The sequence below is a fragment of the Bos grunniens genome, chromosome 18 (assembly GCF_055505025.1).
Source record: "Bos grunniens cultivar Pamir isolate PY7600 chromosome 18, Bosgru_T2T1.0, whole genome shotgun sequence".
NCBI classification, from domain to species: domain Eukaryota; kingdom Metazoa; phylum Chordata; class Mammalia; order Artiodactyla; family Bovidae; genus Bos; species Bos grunniens.
The window spans coordinates 11,705,631-11,731,135 of record NC_141182.1 but is presented as its reverse complement, the minus strand read 5'-3'; the positions used below and the strand labels follow the sequence as shown (position 1 = coordinate 11,731,135).

Sequence of the window (25,505 nt, the reverse complement as noted above, 5' to 3'; positions counted from 1 at the left end):
GAAGGGACTGTCATGGGGTAGCTGTGATCCGGCCCCGACCTCTGCACGTTTGCGTCTCACGCAGACCCGCAGAAGGGATTAAGGGAGGGAAAACCAGGGCAACCCTCTCCAGACGCCCTCCCCGACCACTGCCCACCTAGGGAGGAGCCAGGCTCTCCTGGGGACCCGTGGGCAAGTCCAGGCCTGGCCTAGGAAGCCCCCGCCGCCCCGCCATTCCAGTCGGCTGTCCGGTAGCCAAGGTCACCTCCGGGGAGCAGGAGGGGCGAGGGCCCCGAGTGACCCGGGGGAACGCGGTGGCAGAGGTCGGGCTCTTAACCCTGGGCTGCCCCAACACTTCCTGCCCTTTCAGCGCCGGCCGCGGGCTGCACCCGCGCACAGCTGCGCTCCTTTACAATCAGTTAACAGCTGTTTTGCATAGATTTTCAATTCTAATTGCCTCGCTTTGTGAGACTCCGAAGCCCCGGTGAATGGGGAAGCCTCCGCGCGGCTAGAAAGCAGGCGGGGAGGGGGGACACTCCAGAGGGACTCAAAGGACGCCAGTGTGCGCCGGCCGGCTGCTTTTATTTTTATGTTTTAATAGAAGAATACCCACTGAGGCCCCCGCCCCCCCACCTCCTGCCGCTCCTCCCGGAGCCCAGAATCTGAAGGGTGCTCCCCAGCTGGGGGAGGGACGCCCTCCTCCGCCACCCGCCTCTGACCTGGAGCTCCCCAACCCACCCCAGACACAGGACCCAGGGTGGGGGGGCAGCTTCCAGCTCCACAGCGGCTGCAGGAGCCAGCCCTCCCTCCCCCCGAAGCCCCCCAGGCTCTCCAGTACCCAGATATGGGAAGCTAATTGGACAATAAAGTTGAGCAGCGAGGAAACGCGCTCTCTGGAGACAGCTGGCATCTATAAAAGAGAAATATTTGCATTTAAAACCTTTAAACTTTATATGGCAGGCCAGGCCAAGCCCAGGGGGAAGGTGGATGGAAGGGAGGTGCTTGGACCCTGGGGGGCAGAGGCTGGGGGTTGTGGGGGAGAGGCAGCACAGGCTGCTGGGGGTCCATGAAGGCCCTGAGGCTGGCAGTTTTGAATTTCTCTGCCACTGGCGGCAACCCCCACCAGCCAGTTCCTGCAAGTCACTAGCCACGGACAACACAGGCCTGGGTGGCCTCGCCATGGGTCAAGTACAACCCCTCCTAGCTCCCAACTCATCCGGGAGCCCAGGCCTTCCGTTGGCGTCCCGAGGCCTTTCCAAGCCAAGCACACGGGGCTGGGGTCCACACCTTCGCGGGGGGCTTGGCTGGAGTGCCGCCCATCCCCCAGCCACCGGGGCAGAGCCCCAGGCCACTATCCTCAAGCTGTCCCTTCCCCGGCTGCTGGCAGAGTCCCAGTGGGGAAGTGGCCCCCCAGGCATGGCTTCCTGCGAGAAGGCGGTTTGCAGGAAGGCCCGGCACTGCCCCAGGCCGCGTGTGCACCCCCAAATGGGCAGCTGTGGGAGCACGCTGAGCACCCCTGTGCTCGGAGCCCCTGGCCAGCGCCACCCCACTGCCCGGATGCAGAAGTCGGGGCTCAGAGAGATGAGGCTCGCGGGGGCTGGCAGGGCCCCACCGCCTCCACGCTGCTGTCTGGGGCGGTGGTACGGGGGGAGGTTTCATTTCCTCGCAGGGCTACTTCCCATTTTTCATATTTGAGAGAAACCTGGCCACATGTTCCTACTGTCAACATTTAGAGCTGGGAGAGGCTGTGCTCCTGACTGGTCTTATTTTAGCAGGCTTTTAAATGAAATCGCTGTGCACCGGGCTCCTCCACTCGGCGTCCCATCTGTCTACCTGCGGTGAGGGGGCGGCCGGTATAGACACCCAGGCTTTTCAGGGCAGGAGCAGAAACTTCCAGGGACTCGGGGAGTGGGTGCGTGTGTGGGGTCAGGGGCGGTGGGGCAGAGAATGTGGCCCAAGTCAACAGCACACGTGTAATTTTCAACAATGTCAGTTTAGCAAAAACCACACCAAAGACATCCCCTTTGCCCAGGAACGCTGTGTCCTCACCACCTCTGTTCCCGTCAGGACATCTCCAGTCCCAGCACAGCTCAGCGCCGGGGCCGCCACATCCCAGCCTGGCGTCCAAGCCCCTGAACACCCGGGAGACTGGCCTCTCAGCCTCACCATGCTCTCTCTCTCCAGCCTCCCAACCCCACAGCCTCGGCCGACCTTTCCACCATCCCTTTCTAAGCATGACTTCCTGGTCATCTTGGGGGCGAACCTCATTACATTCCAGCATCACCAAAGAGCAAACGTCACAATGCGACTCCCGAGAGGGCCCCTGGCCCTGTGGGAGGGAGGTGAGTGTGGCGGGGAGGGTGTGGTCAGAGGACAGACACCCGGGCTCCGTCCACGGGACCCCCACCTGGCCGGGTGCGTTGCCACCTGGCACTGTGCACGGGTGTTGCCAGCTGGTGACAGGGAAGCCACATGTCCCCTCCCCGGCTTTACACTGAGGGTGAGACGAGTAATAAGCTAGAAGGAGCCTAGCGTGGAGCCTGGAACACAGCTGGAGCTCCACAGGATGACTTACGTTTCGTGTGGGGGGACAGGAGGGTGGCAAACAAACATGCTTTACGGGGAAGCAGGCGTGCAGGCACTGGGGCCTGCAACCAGGCAGCACCGGGCTGGCCCGCTCTCTGGAGTGGCCTGGAAGGCACGTCCCTCCCCTTCCCCCCACGCAGGGAGGGGCCTTCGGGAATCCCAGACCCTCAGAGAATCAGGCCGGCCCGTCTCTGCACACAGACAGCCCTGTGCTGGCTTCAGGGTCAGTGCTCCTGGCTGGTCACCTGCAGGGTCTGTGCAGCCAGGCGGAAGGGAGGACAGTCAGAGAGAAGGGGGCGACCTGGCGGGCCACCCAAGCTTCTTTAGCTTTTTTTTTTTTTTAATATTGACAATACCCAGTCTTGGCTTCCTCCTCAGAGAGGTGTCTTAAAATTTACGCACCCAACCCAACAGTCCTCCCATGGGCTACTGACCAGACATAGAAAGGAGTGAAGTTCTGACATTCACTCCGACCTGGATGAACACAGTCAGGAAACATATGTCCACACAAAACCTTAGACGTGAATGTTTGTGGCAGCAAATCCCTAATGGCCAGAAAATGGCAACAACCTGAATGTCCACCGATGGACCAGGGATCTAAAAGCCTGTGGTCTGTTCACACAGTGGAGTATTATACAGCTGTGAAAAGGAAGCAAGCACCAGCCATGTGACAGCACAAATGACCCTTGCAAACCGTATGCTGAGTGAAAGCAGCCAGACACAGGGGCGCATCGGCGTGATTCCATCCGGAGCAGAGTCCAGACAGGTCAGTCCACGGGGATGGAGCAGCTGAGTGGCTGCCGAGGGCAAGGGCGGGGTCAGGGGAGAGGAGAGTGGGTATTGACGGGCACAGGGCTTCCTCCCGGGGTGAAAGGGATGTCTGGTGTCAAGACAGACATGGTGGTCGCAAAACTTTGCAGATGGACTAAATGCTGATAAATTGTTCTCTTTTAAAAGGTTGATTTCACATGGTGTGATTTTTATCTCCATTTTTTAAAAGAAGTTCTGATCTGAAGCCCCCCCTCCAACTGATGCTGGGGGCCCACAGCTTCCAGAAAACCCCCGACGTGGACACCCCTGAGGACGAGCACCCCCTGGAAACCCTCTTCGCACTGTTCGTGACTCTTAGGTATGATGAGGGAAACCCATCAGGTCCCAGCATTTCCTGTTTCCAGGGAGGTTTTCCACACGTGGGCCCCACCCTCGCACACACACACATACACACCCAGGACACAGCGCTGTCTCTGCAGGCAGGACTGCTGGGCCCTCGAGGTGGAGGGTTCAGCCACGTTTTCTGTCCTCATCAACAGCTCTTTGGACTCAGGGAGGGTAGGCCGGGCCCCCATGAGCAGCTAGAGGTCAGGACACAGACAGGCACACATCTATCCCCGGCCACCTGGCTACTGGGCTGGAGAGCAGCCAGCAGGGACCTGGGCAGGCTAGCGGACAGGGAAGGGTGATGGCAGGCGCATCGACGATCACAGGTGACAGGGGAACCTGCGGTCCCAGAACCCTGACCTCAGCCTGAGGTCAGCTTGGCTGCCTGGGGGAAGGCCAGAAGGCCCGGGTGGACACAGACATCTGGGTGGTTCCCGCATCAGTTTCTCAGGAACTACTCTCCTCTGTAAAGATTAACCAGCTGTCCTCTGCAGGCAAGGGGCTTTCCTCTCTTCCTGCTCTGTCAGCTTAGAGGACAGGGTCCCTGGACGCCCGGCCAGGTGGCCACGGGCCCAGGCGAGCCCTGGGGTATTGAGTCACCCCAAGGTCCTGGGCCCATCTGGGAGGGACAAGGCTCAGGCCGAAACCACAGGACCCTGCTGAGCGCAGGGAGAAGGCCGTGTTCTAGAACCCAGGCTGCCAAGCCGTGGGGTCACTGCTGATACCAACTTGAAGTAGTCCTCAGAAACTTATTTGGGGGTGGGGTCCTCATCCCCAATTTTCCTTGTTCGTTTAAAAGCCTTCAAATTTCTTTCATGCAAAACCGCTCTGGAAAACCAACGTCTGTATAGGCCTGTGGATTTGCACACACGTATGCGGTGGGCTCCCCACCCCCCTTCCTTGGGCCTCTTCCTCCCCACCTCACCCCCCCACACCATGGGCCCTGCTCTGCAGATGGCAGCCAGGGTTCTGGGAGTGAACATTTGTTGAGTGCCTACTATGCGCCAGGCTTGCTTCTTGCCACAGGAGACTAAGGCCTCGGTTTGAGCCCAGTCCTCTTCGCCCTTCCTCTGCTACCCACCTCCCCCCGCCTCCTTTTTCAGGATGGCGGTGCTCCTGACAAATTTCTGGATTCATTATCTACTGCCTGTCGAAGCCGCAAACCATCACCGGGACAATCAAATCCCAGATGCCTTTATCACTTGCCAACTGCACAAGTTTGATGTGGGCAGGGGACTGGCCCTCACCCAGCCTCTGCCCCCATGGCCAGGCCTGGGACCCCAGGGACGAGCAGTTAAGGCCAGGCCCCCGTCTCTCTGCCGGCTCACAGAGGCAGAGAGAGGAGCCACTTGCTCAACTCTTGTTGCATGTACGTTTTTATAACCTGGTCTCACAAATGGAAATAACCAAGGCAAAAGGACCTCGTTCAAAGGCGTGCCGTTTCACCACGGGAAGTTCTGGTGGTGGTGGCTGCTGGTAAGGTCCCCGGGCATCTGCAGGCCCCGTGTGGAAGGTCAAGGAGGGGACGAGCTACCTGGGGTGTCCCTCTCACTTTCCACCTGTTTGCTCTAAGAAGGGCCTTTGATTTCCCTCCCAGGGGCTCTTCAGCCTCAGCTGTGAAGCCCCCACCCTGAAACACCTCCTCCCCACTCTGACCCCCCCACCCCCCATGAAGGCTGCTCCGCCCACCCAGCTGCCTGGCCCCCCACTCTCTGCAGCCCTGGCTTGGCCCAGTCCCACCGTGACATCGCCTGCAAGGGCGCCCAGAGCCTCCAGGTCCACTGTCTCCTCCTAGCAGGGCTGCCCACCTCCCACACCCCTGCCCCCACCTCCCTGGGCTCCTCTCCCGTCCTAAGTCACCACCTCTGCCCCTCAAGACCTCACTTCCCATCTCTCCAGTCTCGCCCTGCAAATGCGGGTGCCGGCCAGCTCAGGTCTCCCCCCTCTCACACACAGGCCTTCCTAGAAGTGTCTAGACAGGTCCCCAACACATTTTCCTGCTACCCTTCAACCCCCCCTCGAAGGCAGGGTAATTTAGATTAAGAGCCCTCTCCCTTCCTCACCTTCCCCAGGCTCTACCTGTGCTGGGGGGCCCCTCCCCGGCCCCTCATAAAGCTCTTTTGTTTGCCACCTACCTCTTTGCTCAGGCCCTGGCTTAAATTCCACCTCCTCCAGGTAGCCTTCCGGGATGTGTCTCTAACCTCCATTAGGGGAAGCTGATGTTCCCACTCCCATGGGGGGTTACTTTTGAATTCCTTACATTGCGCCCCAGGCTTACCAAGTCGATGGTAGAGAGGAAACAGCCATCCTTATTTCTGGACCTTCACAAGCCCTTAAATAGCTGTTTGCTGAATTCATCTAAATGAACATGAGAAGCCCCTTCCAGGACACAAGCCCTCATCAGCAACAAATGCTGTGTGCATCCCTCTTGCCCCCAAAATAAACTCAGCCAAAAACAGGAGGCAGGAACCTCCTGGAATATACATCTGTCCTCTGGTTCTAGAAAGCTGAGTGCCTTTCTAGAGCAGACGAGGGTGGGTTTTCCCTGTCAGCCCTTGTGGGATCCTACAATCTGCGAAGACAGGCCAATCCCTCCCCCTAAGAGTGGTTGGAGTCTTCTGCAGAGAGGCACCAGGGGAATAGACGCTGGGGTTTTCTGCTGTTGCGGAAGGCTCCCAGGTGACCTGAGAAGAGGCAGGCAGGGAGGCCCCCACCAGCACCTTCCCACCTGCACGCTCACCAAGCCCTGCTCCCACCGCAGAACCGGCTCCTCTCCCAGGGATGACAGGGACTCCGGAGAGAGCTCTGGCCCTCCCCCTCGCCATTGAGTGGGGAGGACAGCTCCCAGCCCCTCCCCTTGGCCCACATATAGGGCTCCTGGCGGCTCCCTACCCTGTCCCCGCCCCCCCCAACCCCAAGCACCCAGCTCCGCGTGCATACCTGCCTGGCTAGCAATTTGAGCCCGGAGTTAGCACAGCCCAGCTCAGGACTTCTATTCCTGGCTCAGCCGGCAAATTGCTTCATGACCTTGGGAAAGTCCCCACGCTGCCTGACCCCCTCTGTGTGCGCCGAGGCGGGGCGTGAGAAGCGGGCCCGCTGGACGCCGCGGTGTCTCGAGGTGACCCCGTGTCTCTCCAGCTGGCTGGTGGAGGAGCCGTGGGAGGGCTGCTTACGCAACACTTGGAAGCCCTCTGCGCGTGGGGAGCTGCACACGGTTGCGGCCTCGGATGCTCCAAGGGGCACCTGCCCTTGTGGGCCAGGCCTCCGTCTCAGCGGGGAGGGTGGCCACGCTTCCCTCGGGGCCAGGGCGACAGGCCCACCTGGCTCACAGGTGATGCTCCCGGGTGGTGCAGGGCTGGCCGGGCTCTTAGGAGGAGGGGCCGGCCTAAGTGGTCCTCCCAGCGCCTCCAGCTGCCTCCGCCTACTCCTGGCAATTGCACAGCCGCAAAGCCAGCCAGAGAGGTGAAACGAAAGAGGGTGGGTCACAGCTGGTCAGACCTGGACGGGAAGACAATTCTACAGACCAACCCCACTGCCCTATTAACCCACGATCTCCAAACTTCACTTTCCACAATGATCGAGCCTGTGTCACTCCCCCACTGTCCATTGCCTGCATGCTAATTTGGAAGTGGTGGGAGCCCAGGAATCTCCGTTTTCAACAGGTGGCCCCTCCCTCTTCCCTCAGGGGTGCCCCTGGGCTCCGCCTTTGAGAACCACCCCATTACCCTGGCTTACTCTGTCATCTGATTTGTGGCGTGATCCTCTTTTAAAAAATTAATTTTAATTTATCTCTTCCCTGCCTCTCTCTCCCCCAGAAGGATTCGAAGCAGCATTACCAACCTCTGATATGGAGACGTGTTTATTATTTTTACAGTTTCTGCAGGAAGCTCCCCAGAACCCAAAGGGGAATTATATTCATAGAGAATTGGGTCCCCAGCGTAAGTCAACATTATTCATTTAACAACTTCTATTGGCGCATGGAGATGTGAGCGGGGCCTCACCCAGAGACGTCTCCCGTGGTTGCCAGAAGATTTAATTCACAACATCCAGGAAAAATAATTAGGAGGAGTCAGAGGAAGCAGGGCGTGGGGAGGGGCCCACGGGCAACTGTGGTTTCGGGGCCACCCGCTGCCAGTTACCCCAAGTATCCCCCTGGCTTTGATCGGAAGCCGCAGGGCCCACTCTGGGCATGTCTCGTGGGGTACCACAGGCACACGAGGTGGGCTGGCACCGCTAAGCCCATCTGGACAGAACTTCTGGGAGAAGGGAGCTCCTTTCAAGCTCACGCGGACCAGCCACGCCACCCCTCCCCAGCGCTCAGCTACTGGGGGAGCACCCTGCATGGGGGCTGGTCAGGAGCCTCTCCTCTGCCAGGCTGCCCAGGGCCGGGGGTGGGGGCACACTCCCCTGGCCTGAGGCCGCGCTCGCCAAGAAGGCTGATGGAGCAGCCCCAGGTGAGGGGAAGCGGGATTAGGTGTCCCTGCTCAGCTCTTAGCAGCGCTGCTGCTTTCTTAAGCATGTTGTGAATTATACTGCAGTTCCTGAAAGATCAAAGTGGGCTTCTAACCTGTGTGGTTTGGAGGTGGGACACAGAAGGCCAGACCCCGCTGGGGGCAGGGGTGCCCCTGTGAAAGCCGATGCCTGCTGGGGGGTGGTGACACAGGCTCACCCCCACTCCAAGGGTGGCCCCGGCCGGCAGCCTAATGGTCGGGGCAATGGTTTACACAGGAGAGGGGACAAGAGGCAGGGCGGGGGCAGTTGGGAGTGGCCGGCCCAGACCTGGTGCAGCCCACAGGACCCAGAAGGCAGGGCCCTGCTACAAAGAACATTCCGGATCACTGGGCCCAGAGAGGTGAGATGTGAAGAAACAGGACATGGGGCACAGGCCAGGAGGAGGAGGACCGAGAGAGAAAGCAAAGCCTCTCTCCTGGCACACCACTTTGCCCCGAAACTGTCTAGAGTCAGGTCCGAGGGACCACCACCATCTCTATGTTTTATGTTATGAACAACTGTGGTGTCTTCAGGCCTGGGGAACACTACACATCTGTTTTGGCCCATGTCTCCCCTTCCTGTCTATCATTCCGAAAGACAGAAGGACACCCCCTCTTCCAAAGGTCCCCAAGTCTGATCTCTATAGCCCAGAGAGGTTAAGTGATTGAATCCATGTCACACAGCACCACAGACAAGATGAAATTCCAATCTGATTTCCTGTGCAGCCCTCAGGACAGGGCTGTGCAGCGTCTCAATAGTTCTCCCCTATTGAGAGAACCCAGGAAAATCTAACCCAAGACTGGTAATGGCTGAGGATGGCCCATCTTTTGGTTATTTAAGACTCTGCCCTAATCACCGCTCACAACAGCACCACAGTAGAACCATCTGTGACGGGGGAAGTGCTCTGCGTCTGAGCTGTCCCACAGAGTTGTCCCCATCTACATGTGGCCACCGAGCACTTGAAACACGCCCAGTACAACCGAAGTACTAAATCTTTAATTTTGCTTACTTTTAATTAACCTAAAATTTATTAATAAAAATGAAATTTAAATAGCCACATGTGACCAGGGGCTACCATACTGGAAAACACAGAAAGTGAAAGTCGCTCAGTTGTGTCTCTTTACAACCCCATGGACTATACAGTCCATGGAATCCTCCAGGCCAGAATACTGGAGTGGGTAGCCTTTCCCTTTTCCAGGGGATCTTCCCGACCCAGGGATCAAACCCAGGTCTCCCACATTGCAGGCGTATTCATTACCAGCTGAGCCACCAGGGAAGCCCAAAAATACTGGAGTGGGTAGCCTATCCCTTCTCCAGGGGATCTCCCCAACCCAGGACTCAAACCAGGGTCTCCTGCTTTGCAGGCGGACTCTTTACCAACTAAGCTATCAGGGAAGCACAGATGTAGGCTATAAAAACAATCACATTTTTAAAGCCAAAAGTTGAGGTATTCGGTCTGAGAGGTGCACGTGGGCTCATGGACAAAACTCAGCAGAGTATGTGATTTGGGGAGAATCCAGAGCTCACAGCTAAGGTGAGTTCAGACCCCAGCTGCAGCCCCCTGCCCCCAGGGGGAGGTCTCCTGGAAAGCTGTGGTCTAGAAACATTACAGGAGCCTGAAAATACTCCTCCCTGGGGAATTGTTCTGAGGCCTCATTTCTTGAGTTAGTGACAGGGGTCTGCAGCGAACGTTCACCAGGCGGGGGGACCATCACAGTGGTGTCAGAAGAGCAGAGGCACCCTTCCTGGGAGGTGTGGCGTGGCAGCGGTGAGGAGGAAGAGGCCTGCCTCTGGCCTCTGGATCAAGGATAGGCATCATAAATGGATGGGTGAATGGATGGATGGATGGTGGATGGATAACGGATGGTGAATGGATGGATGGATGGAAGGAAGAAAGGAAAAAGAGTGGGAGAAGGTGGAAAATGGATAATGGATGGGTGGACAGATAGATGGAAAAACACAGAAAATGTCTGTTTTCCAAAGTCCCAGCCACATGATCATATCCAGAATTTTCCCAACAGACCTCAGTGGGTTTTCAGGAAGATACAAGTATTTTCTGGTCAATAAGACCAAGATGCCACTAAGCCAGCAATCTGCCCCAGGGATCCTCAGCCGGAGGGGGCTCCTCCCTCCCGTTAGGTCTCCATCTAGAAAGGGGCCTGGTGTTCTCAGGCTGCCTTCTGTCAGGTTGAAAAGGAGAAGCCGCGCTCCCACTGAGAAAGAAGGCTTCCTGGGTTTCTGTAGATGTGAACTCCTGAAGACTAGACTCACAAAGCCCACTGAACAGCCTGCAAGGCCAGGGAAAGGCCTCCGGGGACAGTGCTGCCTGGCGCGGGGCCGCAGGGGCCTGAGCAGAAACACAGACGCCCTGCAGGCAGGGATGTCCAGGTCTGGGGGGCTCCCGCCTCTCCTCTCCTTCCCGTATCACCTGGGCTTCCTTTCCAAAGACCTGTCTTCCCTGGATGCTGCCCACCACACCGGCTGCCTCTTCCATCAGGGCTGCCCCTCAATCGGCGGCCGTAATCGGCAGTCACGGACCCAGCACCCACAGATCCTGAGCCTCTAGCTGGTGTGGGGGTCGCCTGACGGACTTTATCCCCATCATGTCCTTTGACATCCCTGGGCACAGACGGTTCTGATCCCCCGCCCAGACCTTCCTCAAGTCGCAAAGGGAGGCCTGACTCACAGGGACCAACGCCTGAAACAGATGCGCATCACGCAGGGAGAAGCCTGCTGTGCATTTGCTGGAAGACTGCACGAGGGCGCGTGAAAGAAGGACAATGTGAAGTATCTCCTGGTGGGCTAGAGGACAGAGGCTAGTGAGAGAGAAGCATAAAGGCCGGCCAGCCCTGCAGAAGGCCCCCGGCCAGAGACCCCGCCGGCCCAGGATTGCCAGTTCCCCCGGAGACTCCTGGGCTCACAGATGGGGCCTGGAACTTGGAAGAGCAGATGGAGCAGCTGACCACGCTGGGCAGGGACATCCTCGGGTTCTAACCTCTGCCCACCTCCCCCTGGCACCCCCCCAGGACAGGGCCCCGGCCCTCCACAGCGGGCCCCCAGCCCCGGCTGTCAGGGCCACTGGACAAACCACAGGCAGGCCAGGCCTGGGGCAGCCCCCGCGCGCCCCTCCTCCCCCCAGGGCTCCTCTCCTCCCTCCCTTTTCTGCAAAGAAGTCAAATTTGCCACTCGATGCATTAACCAAGCCGGTAATGAATGGCGACTGTGCGGTGGTGCCCGCTTGGAGAGGGAGACGCAGGCCAGGCGCAGACCCCAGCAACCGGGCAATGTTCCAGGCCCGGCTTCCGAGCCCCTCCGCTTGGGCCCCCTCCCGCCCCGGCCCCCCACCCCCAGCTCCTCCCCCCCACCCCCCACACGAGAGAAGCAGCATGCTCTGTCATCAGAACCGCATTGTTCTGGCCAAAAGAAAAAACGGGTCCAGCAGATGGCAGGTGTAACAAAAGCAGCTTGCTGTGGCCAAACCAATTATTTATCTAATTATGATTTACCACTTAACCACACGATCTTTCTGCAGAGTTGTGGGCAATTAAAACCAGGGTGACTATGTGGATTATGCAAATAGGCTGGAGCCCGGCGAATAAAATTGGAGATTAGACATTCACACAGGCAGAAGCTGGCACAGGGCAGCCCCCTGGGGGTGGGGGGGGAGCGGAGGGGGGAGTCTGGGGGGAGGGGAGGCTAAGGGGCCGGGCTGGGGGTCAGGAAGGAGAGAGAATGGAGGGAAAGGGGATGAGGGAGCACGGTGGAGAGGATCAGCTGTGGGAACAGCACCTCCCCCTAGGCCTCCGGGCTGCCCTGGGGGTGACATCAGGCCCCTGGGAGGAGGAACATCAAGCCAGCCGGCATGACAGGAGCTGCAGGGAACATGTGCCTGGGGGAGGGGGAACCCAGGGAGACCTGGAGGCCAGATTGGACAGGGCAAGCTGAGGCTCCAAGAACAGGGCCATAGGCAACCATGCTGCAGGGCGGTGAGCCCCCAAGCCAGGGAAGGGGAGGGGAGGAGAGGAGACTTGGACCCTCGGATGGGACGCGGGTGGCTTCCCAAGGTTGCCCCAGACTCAGCGCATTGCAGCCAATTATTCTGTTTGCTCTTCATCACCACCTTGGAGACACGGCACCAGGGGCCTGGTTTACAGATTAAGAAACTGAGGCTTAATGAGACTCTTTGCCCAGGTGGCCTGCAGGGCTGGTGTGGATGGGGCCGGCCCTGGGCAGCCTCCAGACAGGCACTGAGCCCCCAGCCTGCCAGGGCAGCTTCCCAGCTGGAGGGGGCAGGGCGGGCTGCCCACGGGAGCAACTCTCAGCCGACGAGGACAGGTCTGTTCAGGTAGGTGAGCACCGACAGGGACCCACTAGCCGTCTGGGGACACCCAGGATCAGCCCCAGGCCCATGACTGACCAAGCAGCTGTGTGGCCCCTGACAGCTGACCCGTCTCTGGCTCAGTGTCCAAAAGGACTAGAGGCAACGACACTGCCTTTCCCTGCCCCTCTAAAAGTGGGGGTGACACGCACCAACACCCTAATGTGATCCAGCTCTCCTTCAAGACAGCAGAGCAGAGGAAGAGACCTGGAGAGAGCGGCAGCCTGTGGGGATGCCCAGGAATCACCACTGGTTTGTTCTGTTACTAACAGAAGCAGAAACGCCCAGAGCACCAGTCCCACGTCCTACTCCAGAGGCCTTGGGGGGTCTTACCCCATCAGCCTCACAACACACCTGTGAGGTGGTGCTACTGATATTCCCATCAACTGAGGCACAGAGAGGGTAAGTAACTCGCTTAAGGTCACATAGCTGGCAAATGGCAGAGCTGGGGTTCTCATGCACTGATTCATTCCACATATATTTGAGCAGCCCCTGAAAAGCCAAGTTTGAGGCTAGACGTGTTTGCTCAGTCATGTCCGACTTTTTGTGACCCCACGAACTGTAGCCATAGACTGTGGCCAATCAGTTTTCTCTGTCCGTGGGGTTTTCTCAGCAAGGATACTGGAGTGGGTAGCCATTTCCTACTCCCAGGGATCTTCCTGACCCAGGGATCAAACCCAGGTCTCCTGCATTGCAGGCATATTCTTTACCATCTGAGCCAACAGGGAAGCACTTGAGGCTGGAGTTAAACACAAAAACCAACATAAGAGAAGGTCTCCATTCTCAAGGACCTGCGTTCCGGTGCAGTGACATTTTAGGAACAGCTGTGATTAAGTGGAGGTGGGGGGCTAAGGAGGAAATGCTCCTCCCCTCCCACCCCTGTAGTACAAGATGAGGGGTGGTCCAAACCCTCCTCCCTCAGACACACTGTGAAGGGCCCTGAGACACAGGAAGGGGGGCAGAAAAGGAAAACCACGTAGAAAGCCAGTTCCTACCAAGGGTGCTCTCTCTACTAAATGTGAACCTTCTCCAGGGTCATCACTGGCCAAGGTGCCACTTAAATTGAAACTAATTAAAATCAAATAAAAGCTTCAGTTTCTCAGTCTCACTAATCCTCGACAGCCATCCGTGACTGGTGGTTCCCAATCCTGGCATCGCACCTCTAGAACGTTTCAGCAACGGTGCTGCTCCAGAGTAAGGTAGGGACAGGCAGGATTTTTATGTTTTGTTCACGGATGAACCCCCAGCACCCAGAGCCACGCCTAACTGTTCACTTGCAGAAGGAAAAGTGAGTGCAAGGCCTCCCTCGAGAAGGACGAGGGTGCTGGCATGGAAGATGAAGGAGCAGCTGGAATCCTGGCGCTGTCTGCAGGCTGGGCCGACAGCCCCCGAGCGCCGGGTCCACCAGCCCCGGGCCTGTATCAGTGCCCACTGGGGAAGCCCTTCCCACCACTGTCAGTGTCCAGGGGACGTTCCCCAGGACCCTGGCCCAGCAAGGCCACGGGAAGAGGGACGGCTGTCAATTCTCTATGGAGAGTGGGGCACACCCTGGGGACCCCCACCCTTGGTACATCTCTGAATTGCCATCCGCCCTGAGTTAAGGCCCTGGGTTCCTTTGTGTGTTGTGCGGGGAGAGTAAGTTCAGGGAAACTGGCTAACAATCCAATTCCAAGGACGTCTCCAGGAGCCCTGGATTAAGGCAGAGGCCGCCCAGTGAGGACCCTGCACTGTGGGGTCAGCTGGTCTCCCGAGGTCCAGTGGGAGCAAGGGGCCTTCTCTTGGAAGACAGTCAGGATGACCCCAGTTGTGCCAGAACACAGGGGGCCTGTTGTTCAGTCACTCAGTCGTGTCCAGCTGTTTCTGATCCCATGGACTACGCACGCCAGGCTTCCCTATCCATCACCATCTCCTGGAGCTTGCTTAAATTCATGTCCATCGAGTCAGTGATGCCATCGAACCATCTCACCCTCTGTGACCCTAGTATGTCTTTATACACTGGAAGAGCAGGCAGAGGTGAGACTAAGGAGGTGTCTGGCGCCCCGGCAGCTGGGCAGGAGGAAGAAGGTGGCCGGGACCCCTTCTCCAGCCGGGCTTGAGGTGGCCCCCAAGATACAGAGTGTGACCTGGCCCGACCTTAAATGCCTGGGTGAAGGGCCTACTCCACAGGTCTGGATGAAGCCCCCTCACTGTCCCCAGAAGGGTACCTGGCCACGTGGGTCAGTTCTGTGAGCCTGCCCTGCCCCCCAAGAACGCGGGCCTAAGTCCCCTCTGCCCAGCTGCATGCAGTATCCCTGGGGGACAGGAGTGTCCCCACTTCACTGGCTGGAAAACGAGGCCCACAGAGCCGGCAGCTGCGGCCAGGGTGTGAGCCAGGCCTGAGTGCAAAGGGACGGCAGGCTCCTATGTTGGTGCTCTACACCTCCACGCTCAGGCACACGTTTCCTCTGAACATCTTCCAGAAAAGCTCAGGCCCCGCCCACCCGGCCCCAGGCCCCGCCCACCAAGCGTCCAGGCCCCGCCCTCCCGCTGCCCTGTATCGCAGCCCTCTCCGATGTCACCCAACGCAGCCTCAGAAGCTGGCCTGCGTTCGGTGGGGGTGGACATGCCTCCCAACCCGTCACTAAGAAACAGGGCCCCACCTGACCCAGACACCACCCCAGCACGTCTGGGGTCTCGAGCCCTCGGGGCAGGCGCCAACACACTTCCAAGCCGAGATGAGAAATCTGTTGCAAAAGGCTCTCTTAGAGCTCAGGCCTGGAGACTATGGGCACGGGGGTGGGGGTCGGGGGTGAGCGAGAAGGACCTGGAGATCAGGACGACCGCGCCCTTCCGGCGAGCCGGGGCGAGCGGCGGCCGCAGGGGCGCGGGCGCTGGCGTCCCTGCCTGCAGCCCATGCCCCCTCCTGACAAAGGCCTGCCTTCCTCCGGGGAAGTGCTCCTCCGTATATTAATAAACGGCAGCGGCGGCGGATTCTGCCGCCTGCCTGGGTTGATAGGAGATTTATGCAGCCTGCAAAGTCGGGAAATACAGAAGTATTCCTGATAATACTTCTTGTCCTACCAAAGGTCACGGGCAGGGCCCATCAATCCCGGGAAATAAAGAAGGTCCCGGTTTTGCTTGTTCTCCAGCGAAGGAGGAGAAGAGCCTTTTAATCGCCTCATTTGGAGAGCTGGCTGGGGTTGTATGTCATCCGAATTACAGATTCAGCATTAATTGACCAGATGTGGGGGGCTCTCTCTGGGCCCCGGAGGACCATAAAGCCATTCCCACACTGGTAATTAGCAGACAGCGCGGCCCAGGCTGGGCCACTGGCCCCCAAGGCAGGCGGCAGGAGGGAGGCAGGGAGCACACTGGATGCCGGGGGCAGGGCGGGGGGGGGGGTGTCGGGCAGTGGTCAGACACTGAGCCTGTGCATGGTCCCCTCCATTCCAGGGGCCCCCAGGGGCTCAGAGGCCCACCCTCAGCACAGCAGGACTGAAGGCCCGCTGGCCTATAGGGGACACTACATCATGGGAAGTGGGTGGAAGGGGGTCGTTTCCCCCGAGAACTGCCCTGAGTGGGTGCATCCTGCCTAGGGCAGGCTCTGACCTCCTGTGGGAACCCAGCGGGAGGCGAACAGGTGAACTGAAGCTGGTGTGGACATGACCCCGCCACCAAAGGGGTGGCCTCAGCAGCTGACCTTCGGGCAACTGCAAAGGGCTGGATGGAGAGAGAAGGGGCCGGCTTCCTCTGGAGAGGACCCGGTGACCTCTGCGGAGGTGACAGGTGAGAGGGGAACATGTACAGGGATGACATTAAACTGTTTCAAAATCGGTCCAGCTAGGCCAGAGGCTGAAGCAGGGGCCAAGGCTGCCTGTCCTCCAAGCCCAAACCAGTAACTTTCTACTGGCCCCAGTATGGGAAGGTCTGGGGGAGGGGACCGAGGGGGACCTCAGGAAGGCATGGGGTGGGGTGGCTGTGGGGAGATGGACTCACCAGCCCTGCTGGGACTGGCTGCCTGGGGACAAGTGGGGCAGGAGTCAGTTCTCATGTGGAGACCTCCCTGAGGTCCTGAAACCACCCCCTTCCTGGGCCTCTGTTCTGTGACGGAGGAAAACCTACAAGGGGCCTGACCCAAGAAGTCCTACTGCACCAGGTGTGTCCCTGGACGTACCTGGGCTGAAGGTGGGAAGCACGCCAGCTCGTCCCCTGGATCCCGGCAGGTGCGTCCCCGTCCCCCGCCCTCCCGCCTTGGAGCCCGACCACCCGGAGCCCCACATGCACACTGCCGCTCGATCAATTCTGCTGTAATGTGTTTTATGAACATGCAGATGGCATGGCTGGGCCAGGGGGAAGGTTTTACCTTGGGATAAGAAATTAACACTGGCAAATAGCAAATTTACTGCATGTATTTTCATTTTCCTAATACCAGCACCATCTGCTAGCAATTGGGGCTCCACATCTCCGTTTTCCCCCTTTATTTCTCCCGCCCGCTCTTTTTTATTTATTTTTTTCATTTTCCGCAGCCGGGCCCTCCAGATGCCCGCGGGGGTGGGGGCTTCATCCTCTCACCAGGGAATCCAGGCTGTGGCCAGCAGCCCGCAACCTGGTCTCCCAGCTCGCCTCGGCCAAGGGCGCTCTCTATTTCTGTTTTTCCAGGCTGCAAGCCATGGAGGTACCCCCCACTTCTATGCCTCAGAGGGGTAACGTGAGCCCAACAAGAAAGGCAGACTTTAACCAATCCACACACTGAACTGAGGTAGTTCAATAAAACCCAGCTACATCAGACCCCTGGCAGCTGCGGGCACTTATTTCTCCCTTGCTGCTTCCTGGAATTACTTAAAATTAAAAAGTTAGCTACTGTGCATTCTACATGGAGCTCCCACCAGGCAGGAGCAGTGACGTGGGGCTGGGGGTCTCGGGGGCTGCAGTGGGACTTGGGGCACATATGACTTGTGTGCATGGCAGAGAGGGGGCAGGAGCTCACGGGGTCTGCAGCACAGGGAGAAAGCAGCCTCTGCACCCAGGGGTGGCCAGCTGTGTGTGCACCGGCCCCAGAGGTGGGGGAAGGGGATGCTCCCCCTACACGAGGCCACAGGGCATGCCAGCAGGCACACCGGTGCAGCACCTATGAGTCTTGGCCATGCAGCCTGGCAGTGGGTCGGCTGGGGTGGCCAGGCTCCCAAAGGGCAGGGAGCCATCCACACACCCCAGGGCCAGCTAGTGGACAGTCCACAGTGGGGCAGGACCAGAGAGAGGAGGGAGGAGAAAAGCCAGGTGGGATGGGGGGATGAGGCTCCTCTACCCCAGGAAGGTCAGGGCACCCTGTGTTTTGCAGCTGGAAGATGTCTGGGCCCGTAAATTCGTACGTTGAAGCTGCAACCCCTGGACCTCAGAATACGACTTCATCTGGGAACAGGGTCAGTGCAGGGTCACTCATTCACTACTTGAGGGGAAGCCATGCAGGAGTGGGGTGGGCCCCTAATCCAATGACTGGCGTCCCTATGAAAAGGGACAAGTCAGTCGCAGACCCACAGAGAGGGAAGACAGCCACCTACAGGCCAAGGGAAGAGGCCTGGAACGGACCCTGTCCCCACAGCCACAGAGGGACCAACCCTGCCGAGAGCCACCTAAGTGCAGACTGCTGGCTTCTGGAGCTGAGACGCGTCTCTTGCTGAAACCACTCAGTCTGTATTTAATGGTACTTTTGCTGGGGCAGCCCCCGGACAGCTGACTTGAAACGAATGACCACTTGGGTTAGCCTCAGCCTCCTCATCTGTACAGTGGGAGTCATTTCTGTCTTCCCTCGTAGGTAAGAGATAGAAACCATATTATTGGTAATAATTGATGATAATAACATCCAAATAGTAGTAATCTTTCTAGGTGTTTCACATTGAATCCTTGCAAATCCCTGCCTCCCACCACGAAGTAGGTTCTTCTGTTACCCTCATTTTATAAGCAAGGGAACTGAGGCACAGAGAAGTTAATTAACCTGCCTAGGGTCACACAGCTAAGCAAGGAAGTAGCAGAGCTAGGAAGTGCACCCAGGTGGGCCAGCCCTGAGTCCTCACCACACCATACCTCTGAGCAAGAAGAGCTGTGGCCCTGGGACCTGGCTCAGCGCCTGGCTCGGAAAGATTAAGGAAAGACGACAGCTAGTGTCATCGCAGTCAGCTTTACACACGAGGAAACAGGCCGAGAGAGCAGAGGGGACGTGCCCAAGGCCGTTTGGACAGCATCAGAACCGGGTGGATGGACATCTCCTGACGCCAGACAGCGAGGACAGGGAAGCGTGCTAGACCTGAGCTGGGACCAGGCTGGAAACTCGCCCCGCCCCCAAACCAGCAAGGGGCCAGCAGGAGCCGGAGAAACCGCGGCCACACGGGAGAGAATCCTGCTGTCCCTGGCGTCCCAGCTGGCGTCTCCTGGCACAGCTCCCCCAGCTCCGGACTCCATTCCTGGGTGTCCTAAAAATGCCACTGTGGCTGCCACACAGGAGGGCCACTACTGGGGGGAGGGGGTGCAGGGAAGCCCCAGGTGGACGGATGGGGTCCTTTCAGTGGCAGGGCGGCGAAAGCAGCGTTCCAGACGGGCCTCTGGTCTCTATGGCCCCTGGGGACCAGGGTAGAGCAGGGCCCCCAGCGTGCCGGCGGTAAACGGGGCTTGGCAGGCAGAGCCCAGAGGCCAAGCACATCTGATCTCCCTGCCCTCCCGGCCGCAGAGACGGGAGCAGGTGGGGGCCGCTAGCTCTACTCTTGAACCACTCACAGTTCATCATGTCTTTCCACGCCACCTTTTAGAAAATGCCCTGGCAACTTTTCCTTCCCATCAGAGAAGAGGAGGCAGGCTCCAGCCCACACCGTGGGGTCTGGCCCTGGAGTGCCTCCCTGGCCCATCTTGGGTAGGTCTGTCACTGTGACAGCTCGGGTCACCTGGACCCCAATATTTACTTCCACATGGGTTCTGGATGCCTGGTGCACAGGAGTCAGCGGGAGGGAGTGGATCGGGCGGGTGTGAGTGGGGAGGTAGAGCCCTCAGCAGCCCCCATGTTGGCATACACTTCGTTCAAACAGACTGTCCCCTCGGCCAACCCTAGCTCAGCCAGCGGCCTGCCCACATCCGCACCCCACAACACACACAACTTTTCCAGCCAAAGGGAAGCCGGAGCACAAGACTGGAGGATAAAATTTGATTTGAAAGAATTTTATCTCTCAGCCCAATGATGGCTTTAAATATTAAAAAGGCATAAAACGGAAGGGGAATGGAAAAGCTGTACCAAGTACCAGCCTCAGACAGCTTCTGCCAAATACGATGCCATCTGAGAAAAAAACGAGCGTTCGGAAAGGGAAAGTCTGCCGGGGAAGGGGGGGCCACTCTGCCTCCCTGATCCTCCTGCTTTGCAGACATTTTCAAAGCAGCATCCTGGATCTCCCAAACCTTACCCAGAGACAGGTAATACATTCATTATTGATGGATCAGTACCCGGAGAGTGTAAATTACTGAAACAAACACGGCATAATTAGGGCATTAGAGGGAGCGTGGAGGGAAGGCAGGGTATGCCACGCTTGGCTGTGGCTTTCATCTTTGCAGGTGTTCATCTCGTGGCAGCCAGCACCCCAGCCTGCTTACCATATGCACATCCCGGCTAGCCAGTTCTCAGCTGGGAGGTCCGCTGGGAACTCCCTCCTGCCCCAAAGAGGCGCCCACAACCAGCCAGGCGCGTTTGGGGGAATGGGCAGAGGGGAAGAGAGCAGGTCTCTAGGCACGCGTGCATGCGCACACACGCACAGAGGCACACACACACGCAGGCACGCACACAAAGACCCAAGGCCAGTCTGCGGGCTTGCAGCTGGCGGGCCTGTGTCCCCGTCCCCGTGTGTGCCCTCAGAATTTCATGACAAGAATGAAACTGATCAGGCAGCCTCCAGTTCCATAATTAGGGCCAATTGAAGGAGACAAAGAAATCTATGGAGATCACAGTGGGAAGTGGTAGTGATGAACGCTGGCTTTGAAACAGCATTTTGTACTCACTGGACCATCACTGTCTTTACATAAAAGCTGCCGGCCTCCTTCCTCCTGGCTCCCTCCCCTGGGGCAGGGCGGCCAGCAAGGCCGGCTCCAGACCTCCAGACGGCCCCCTCCACCAACTGCCTTTTCTGGGTCAGGCCTCATTTCTGGTGGCACATCTCAGAGGAGGCTGGGGGGGTTATTTTTTCGGTGTGTGTGCGTGTGTGTGTGTGTGTGCGTGTGCTGGAGGTGGGCAAAGACAAAAGGCAGACCTGAAAAACATGCTCTCTCCCAGAGGCATCTGGAAGGTGACTAACTTACTGGCTTTCTGGGACGGGACCCTGTGTGTGTCTGTGTGTGTGCGTGCACATGTGTGTCACTGTGCGTGCACATGTGTGTCACTGCGCATGCACATGCATGTGCGGAAGCAGGTGTGCATGCAAGGGTGTGCATGCACGCACATGTGACTGCATGTGTGCTGACCACATGCAGGATGGGAGATGTGTGGATGTGTGTGTACATGTGTGTGGGGTGGGGAACCCCAGGGGACTGACAGCCTTGGAATCTGAGCCCCTTTCTTGCTCTTGATTTCTTCATTCTTCCTAAAAAAGTTAGGACAACAAAAGCAACCCAGGCCCAGAACTGGTGGCCTCGGGCTGTCCAGGACCCTTGAGGGAACGAGGACTGCTGGCAGAACCGCAGAGCACAGGCATCACCCCCGCCGGCACCCTAGAAGCAGACCCTGGCTGAGAAGGGCAGCCTGTCTCCTCAGCAGCCTGCTGCCCCGCTATGGGGCTGAGGTGCCGGACGACTGGGCTGGCCGTGCCAGCCGCCATGCAGAGTTCCAGCTGGGGACCCTGTGACACCACCCTGGGTGAGGTGGCCACTGGGCAGCGAGGGCACACCCCGCCGGGAGATGTGAGGGACTCCGGGAATTGTCCCCGGCTGGCGTCCCCACATTGGTGCCAACCTGTTCACGCACGCAAGTGTGGTTTCCTCCTCGTGCCCGCAGTAATCCTCCGACTTTACAGCAAATTATTAAAACTCACTTATATTTAATCTGCCTTCTGGAATTAATTGAATTTTTACGCTCAGCAAATGCCACAGTTTGTGCTGCCTCCCGATCGCTGGCTTGGAACAGCTAAATGACAAGGCAGCAGACCAACCGCAGGCTCTGCAGACAGGCTCTGGGGGTAAAAAGGCATTAAGAGGCTGGGTGGCGGGGGGTGGCCTGGGACAGCCCATCCCCACCTGATGCCCTCAACCACGGAGCACAGAAGATCCGTTTATCAACTCCCTCCATTTATGGAGCAGGGGGGGGTGGCGCCTGCGCTCAGCACCCGGGGGGACTGTGCTCCTGGGGGACCCGGCTGGCAGGAGCAAGCCAGGAAGCACCCCTCCCCTCTCTGAGGGTGTCGCCCTGGTTGATCTCTGGCCAGGGGAGCTTTGCCCTCTCCCAAGTGACCGGGCCCTGGCCGGCCTCCAAATAGGCCCAAAGAAGGCCATCTCCTTCCTTGAACTTGACATTCACTGCGCCCAACACACGGGGCTTCCGGCCCCTCTGAACCCCGGCCAACTCCACAGCGGAGTTCCACACCCCGAAGGCGCTGAGGATCCAAGGTCACGTGGAGTCCTGGCATGCTCCCTTCTTGCCGGGACACGTTAATCCGGGGGTGCTGACACCTCCCGGGGAGGAGGGGTGATGTTTGCAGAGCCCCATTTGGAGTGCTAAGTGCATCCCCTTAAGTCTGCCAGGTTCAGGGTTCTAAGTGCGATGACACCAGGGCTGGTGCAGAAGCGGCTGTGTGTCTGACCCCCCCTCCCTCCTGATTTCCCCGCCAACACGCAACTGTCCACAAACCAAGGAGGAGGCTGCCCACCGCTGGTTTAGAGATTCTGAGTAGAGCACCCCCCGCCCCCAGACATCCCCACGCTGATAGCATCTGCATCCTAGACATGACTGATCCATCCAGCCAGAGGGGAGGGGGAGCTTTGAAAAATGCAGCCCCCTCCCCAACCCAGGGTCCACCTCAGGTCCCCAGAACTGGATGTGCTGGGTGGTAGAGGGCTTGGGGGGATGGGTCGGGAGGGGGAGCCTGTATTTTTTTTTAAACTCCAAGAAATTCGGATTCAGCCAGGCAGGGCTGGGAACTGGGAACCTCTCAGCCTGCGAATTACGACACTGGAGGGGCAGGATTCCACTCCCATTGCTTGTGGGAAGGGCTCCCTGAATGAAGGCAGAGGTCAGCGGGATTTACCAGGTATGGAAAGTTCCCGGCAGCTGCGGGGGAGGGGCCGTCAAGACTCGCAGCGTTTTATGCCAGGAGGTCAAGCAGAGCTTGGTCCCCAAGGGACGGTCAAGTTTCCTGGCCCCGCCGTTCCCTGTCTCTCTCCATGCACGCGTGCACACACGCACTTCTATGGAGTCAGGGGGCAAGGACCCCAGAGGACCAGGTTCACCTGCATCCCTGCCTGTGACCCTTCCCACAGCCGTGATACACAAACAGGAGAGGCCTTCCAAGCCCGCCCTCCCCAGCTGCCCCAAACCCTAAGCCCAAGAGGCACGCCCCCAAGTTTATGCCAGCCTCCTCTTGTTGTGACTGTCCCATTCAGGCTCAGCAGGGATCCCAGGGGCTCCTCAGTCTGCAGGCTCGGTGGGCGCCTGGGACGCCGGCCCGCGTGGCCCTGGCCCAGGCCTGTGGAGGCGGTGCTGGGGTCTGTTCTGCAGCATCTGTTATCAGATACGCTGACCACCCAGGGGCTCAGCAACCTGCCATCAACGCCAGGACCTCGGAAGTCTGCCCCCGTCTTCCCGTCCAGCTTCCACACTGCCACCTGCCTGATTCCCAGTTCTGGGGTGAGGGGGTGGGATCAAAGGGGCTTCATCTTTGCCTTTCGGGGAGCCTCCCTCTGCTGCCTACTCCAGCTCCCAATGCAGAAGGAGAGAGGGAGGCAGGAGGGGAGGAGGTGGGCCCCTTCCCAAACCAGGCCAGAGGCGTTTCGGCAGGTCCTAATTAAAACCCTTCTCTGGGTCAGGCCCCGGGCCTGGCCTTGAGTGGAGATCACCAGCCAGTGACCCCACACTACCAGGCAGGACAAGGAGATGATGCTCAGGTACTGTATCTGGGGTTTCAGTGACTGTCTTGGTTAGCGTGGACTGCCGTAACAAAATGCCGTGGACCTGGGGGCTTCCACAAGTACTTATTTGATCACAGTTCTGGAGGCCGGGAGCGCTGGCAGGGCCCTCCCCTTGGGGGACAGACCACTGCCTTCTCTCTGGATGCGTATAAGGACACTAATCCTATGGGGTTAGGGCCCCACCATCGTGACCTCATTTACTCTGAATTACTTTCTTAGAGGTCCCATCTCCGAATACAGCCACACTGAGGGTCAGGTCTTCAACATACGAATTTGGTGGTGGGTGGGTGGGGGGGGACACAAATATTCAGTCCATACAGCAACCCCCTGACAGGCGTCAGCCACCACTGCCAGGCTGTGTGGACAACAGAGCACTTGAGTCTCTGAGTGTCGGTTGTGGGGCGGGTGTTACATGGAGCTAACAGATCCCTGTCAGAGGGTAGAGGGGTGTAGATGAGGTCTGACAGGCTCTCCTGGGCCCCCACAGAGGACACACGGCCGGGAGGACCCAAGTTCAACAGCAGCTCAGAGAGACACCAGCCCTGCCCTCCTTCCCTGTGGCTCAGCCGCTGCCTGGCTTCCAAGGCTCACCACCTGCTCCCAGCTCCTTCTCGCATCTCCAGGATGGGTCCCTCCAAAGGTTCTGCATGTATTGCTTGTACTCACTCTCTCTCAGCTCATCTACTTCTCCCCTTCATCATACATTTTTCCACGGCAGGACCAGAGCATCTGCAACCAAAGCTGCCTCTTGCTCCTCTTTGCTTTCCCCACGATTTGCAGGAGCTCAATACACATCTATGGAACCAACGATGGAGCTGGGGCACCTGGCAGTTTGGTCCAGGAGTTGACCCAGGTTCCAGCCACAGGGCCTTTGCACTTGCCGCTCCCTTCACACGCCCGGCTCTATGGGGCTGCCTCCCTCACTCTCATCATCTCTCTCACCTGAGGCTTCCCAGCCTTCTTGCCCTGGCTGTCTTATGGAAAGCCCCACCATCCTTCACTGGCCTTCCCCTTTTCCTGCTGTATCTTTTCTCTGTAACTCCATCTATCCCACATCTTACTGATTCTGTCTGTTGTCTACCTCCTCAACTACTGCTGGGGAGGAAGTAGTAGTATTCCAGGAAGTCAGGAATTTCCGTCTGCTTTTTCAGATGGAATTTCAGTCCCAGACCCTCAGTGCCCAGCTTACAGTCAGTGCTCAATACATGTTTGCCGACTGCATGGGGTGAGCTCCCCATCCGTGGAGGTATTTAAGTCAAGCACAGATGATCTTTCAGGGCTGCTTCTGATCTAAGACTTGGCAGCTCTGTGACTTCCTGAGATGGAGCTCCGTGGGGAACTCTGCTCCTAGGCGGGGGACGGGAGGCCACCCCAGAAACCAGCCCTTAGTGGGTCTCCCACGCTCAGGTCTGGGGAAATCCCCCAGCCCCAGGCCCCTCAGGAGCAACGCAGCAGGACCCAGGCAGACCCCACTGTCCCCAGACCTCCAGGACATGTCGCTTTGACCCCAGCTGTCCTGCCCACAGCCGGCCCAGGCGTACAGCTGACACAGGCTGCCTGGCAACAGGGCCAGGCCGGATTATCATACATTAAGACATAATTACTCTGTGGAAATTTACAATACAAAGCACCCTCCCCAACAAGTTGGCTTCAGAAGGATTCCAAGGATACAAAGCACTGCTGTGTCTCTGCCTGAGCCTGAGCCCCCTCCCCAGGCTAGCCACGGCCAGAATTTCAAAAAAAGCAGGTGGGTTAGACTTTGCAGAAACCCCATTCTGCAGAAGCCCAG

General features: G+C 58.4%; 1 protein-coding gene across 12 annotated transcripts in view; it reads right to left on the bottom strand.

The window, feature by feature from the left end:
• Positions 1-25,505, bottom strand: part of GSE1 (Gse1 coiled-coil protein) — a 395,294-nt gene that overhangs the window by 52,112 nt on the left and 317,677 nt on the right. Inside the window, exon 1 of one of the 12 annotated variants that reach the window (XM_086350196.1) lies at positions 137-332. The exons of the other annotated variants lie outside the window; for them this stretch is intronic. The gene's annotated coding sequence lies outside the window, so the exon portion shown is untranslated. Of the gene's footprint in view, positions 1-136; positions 333-25,505 lie in introns of those variants that run through there. 12 annotated transcript variants of the gene reach the window in all.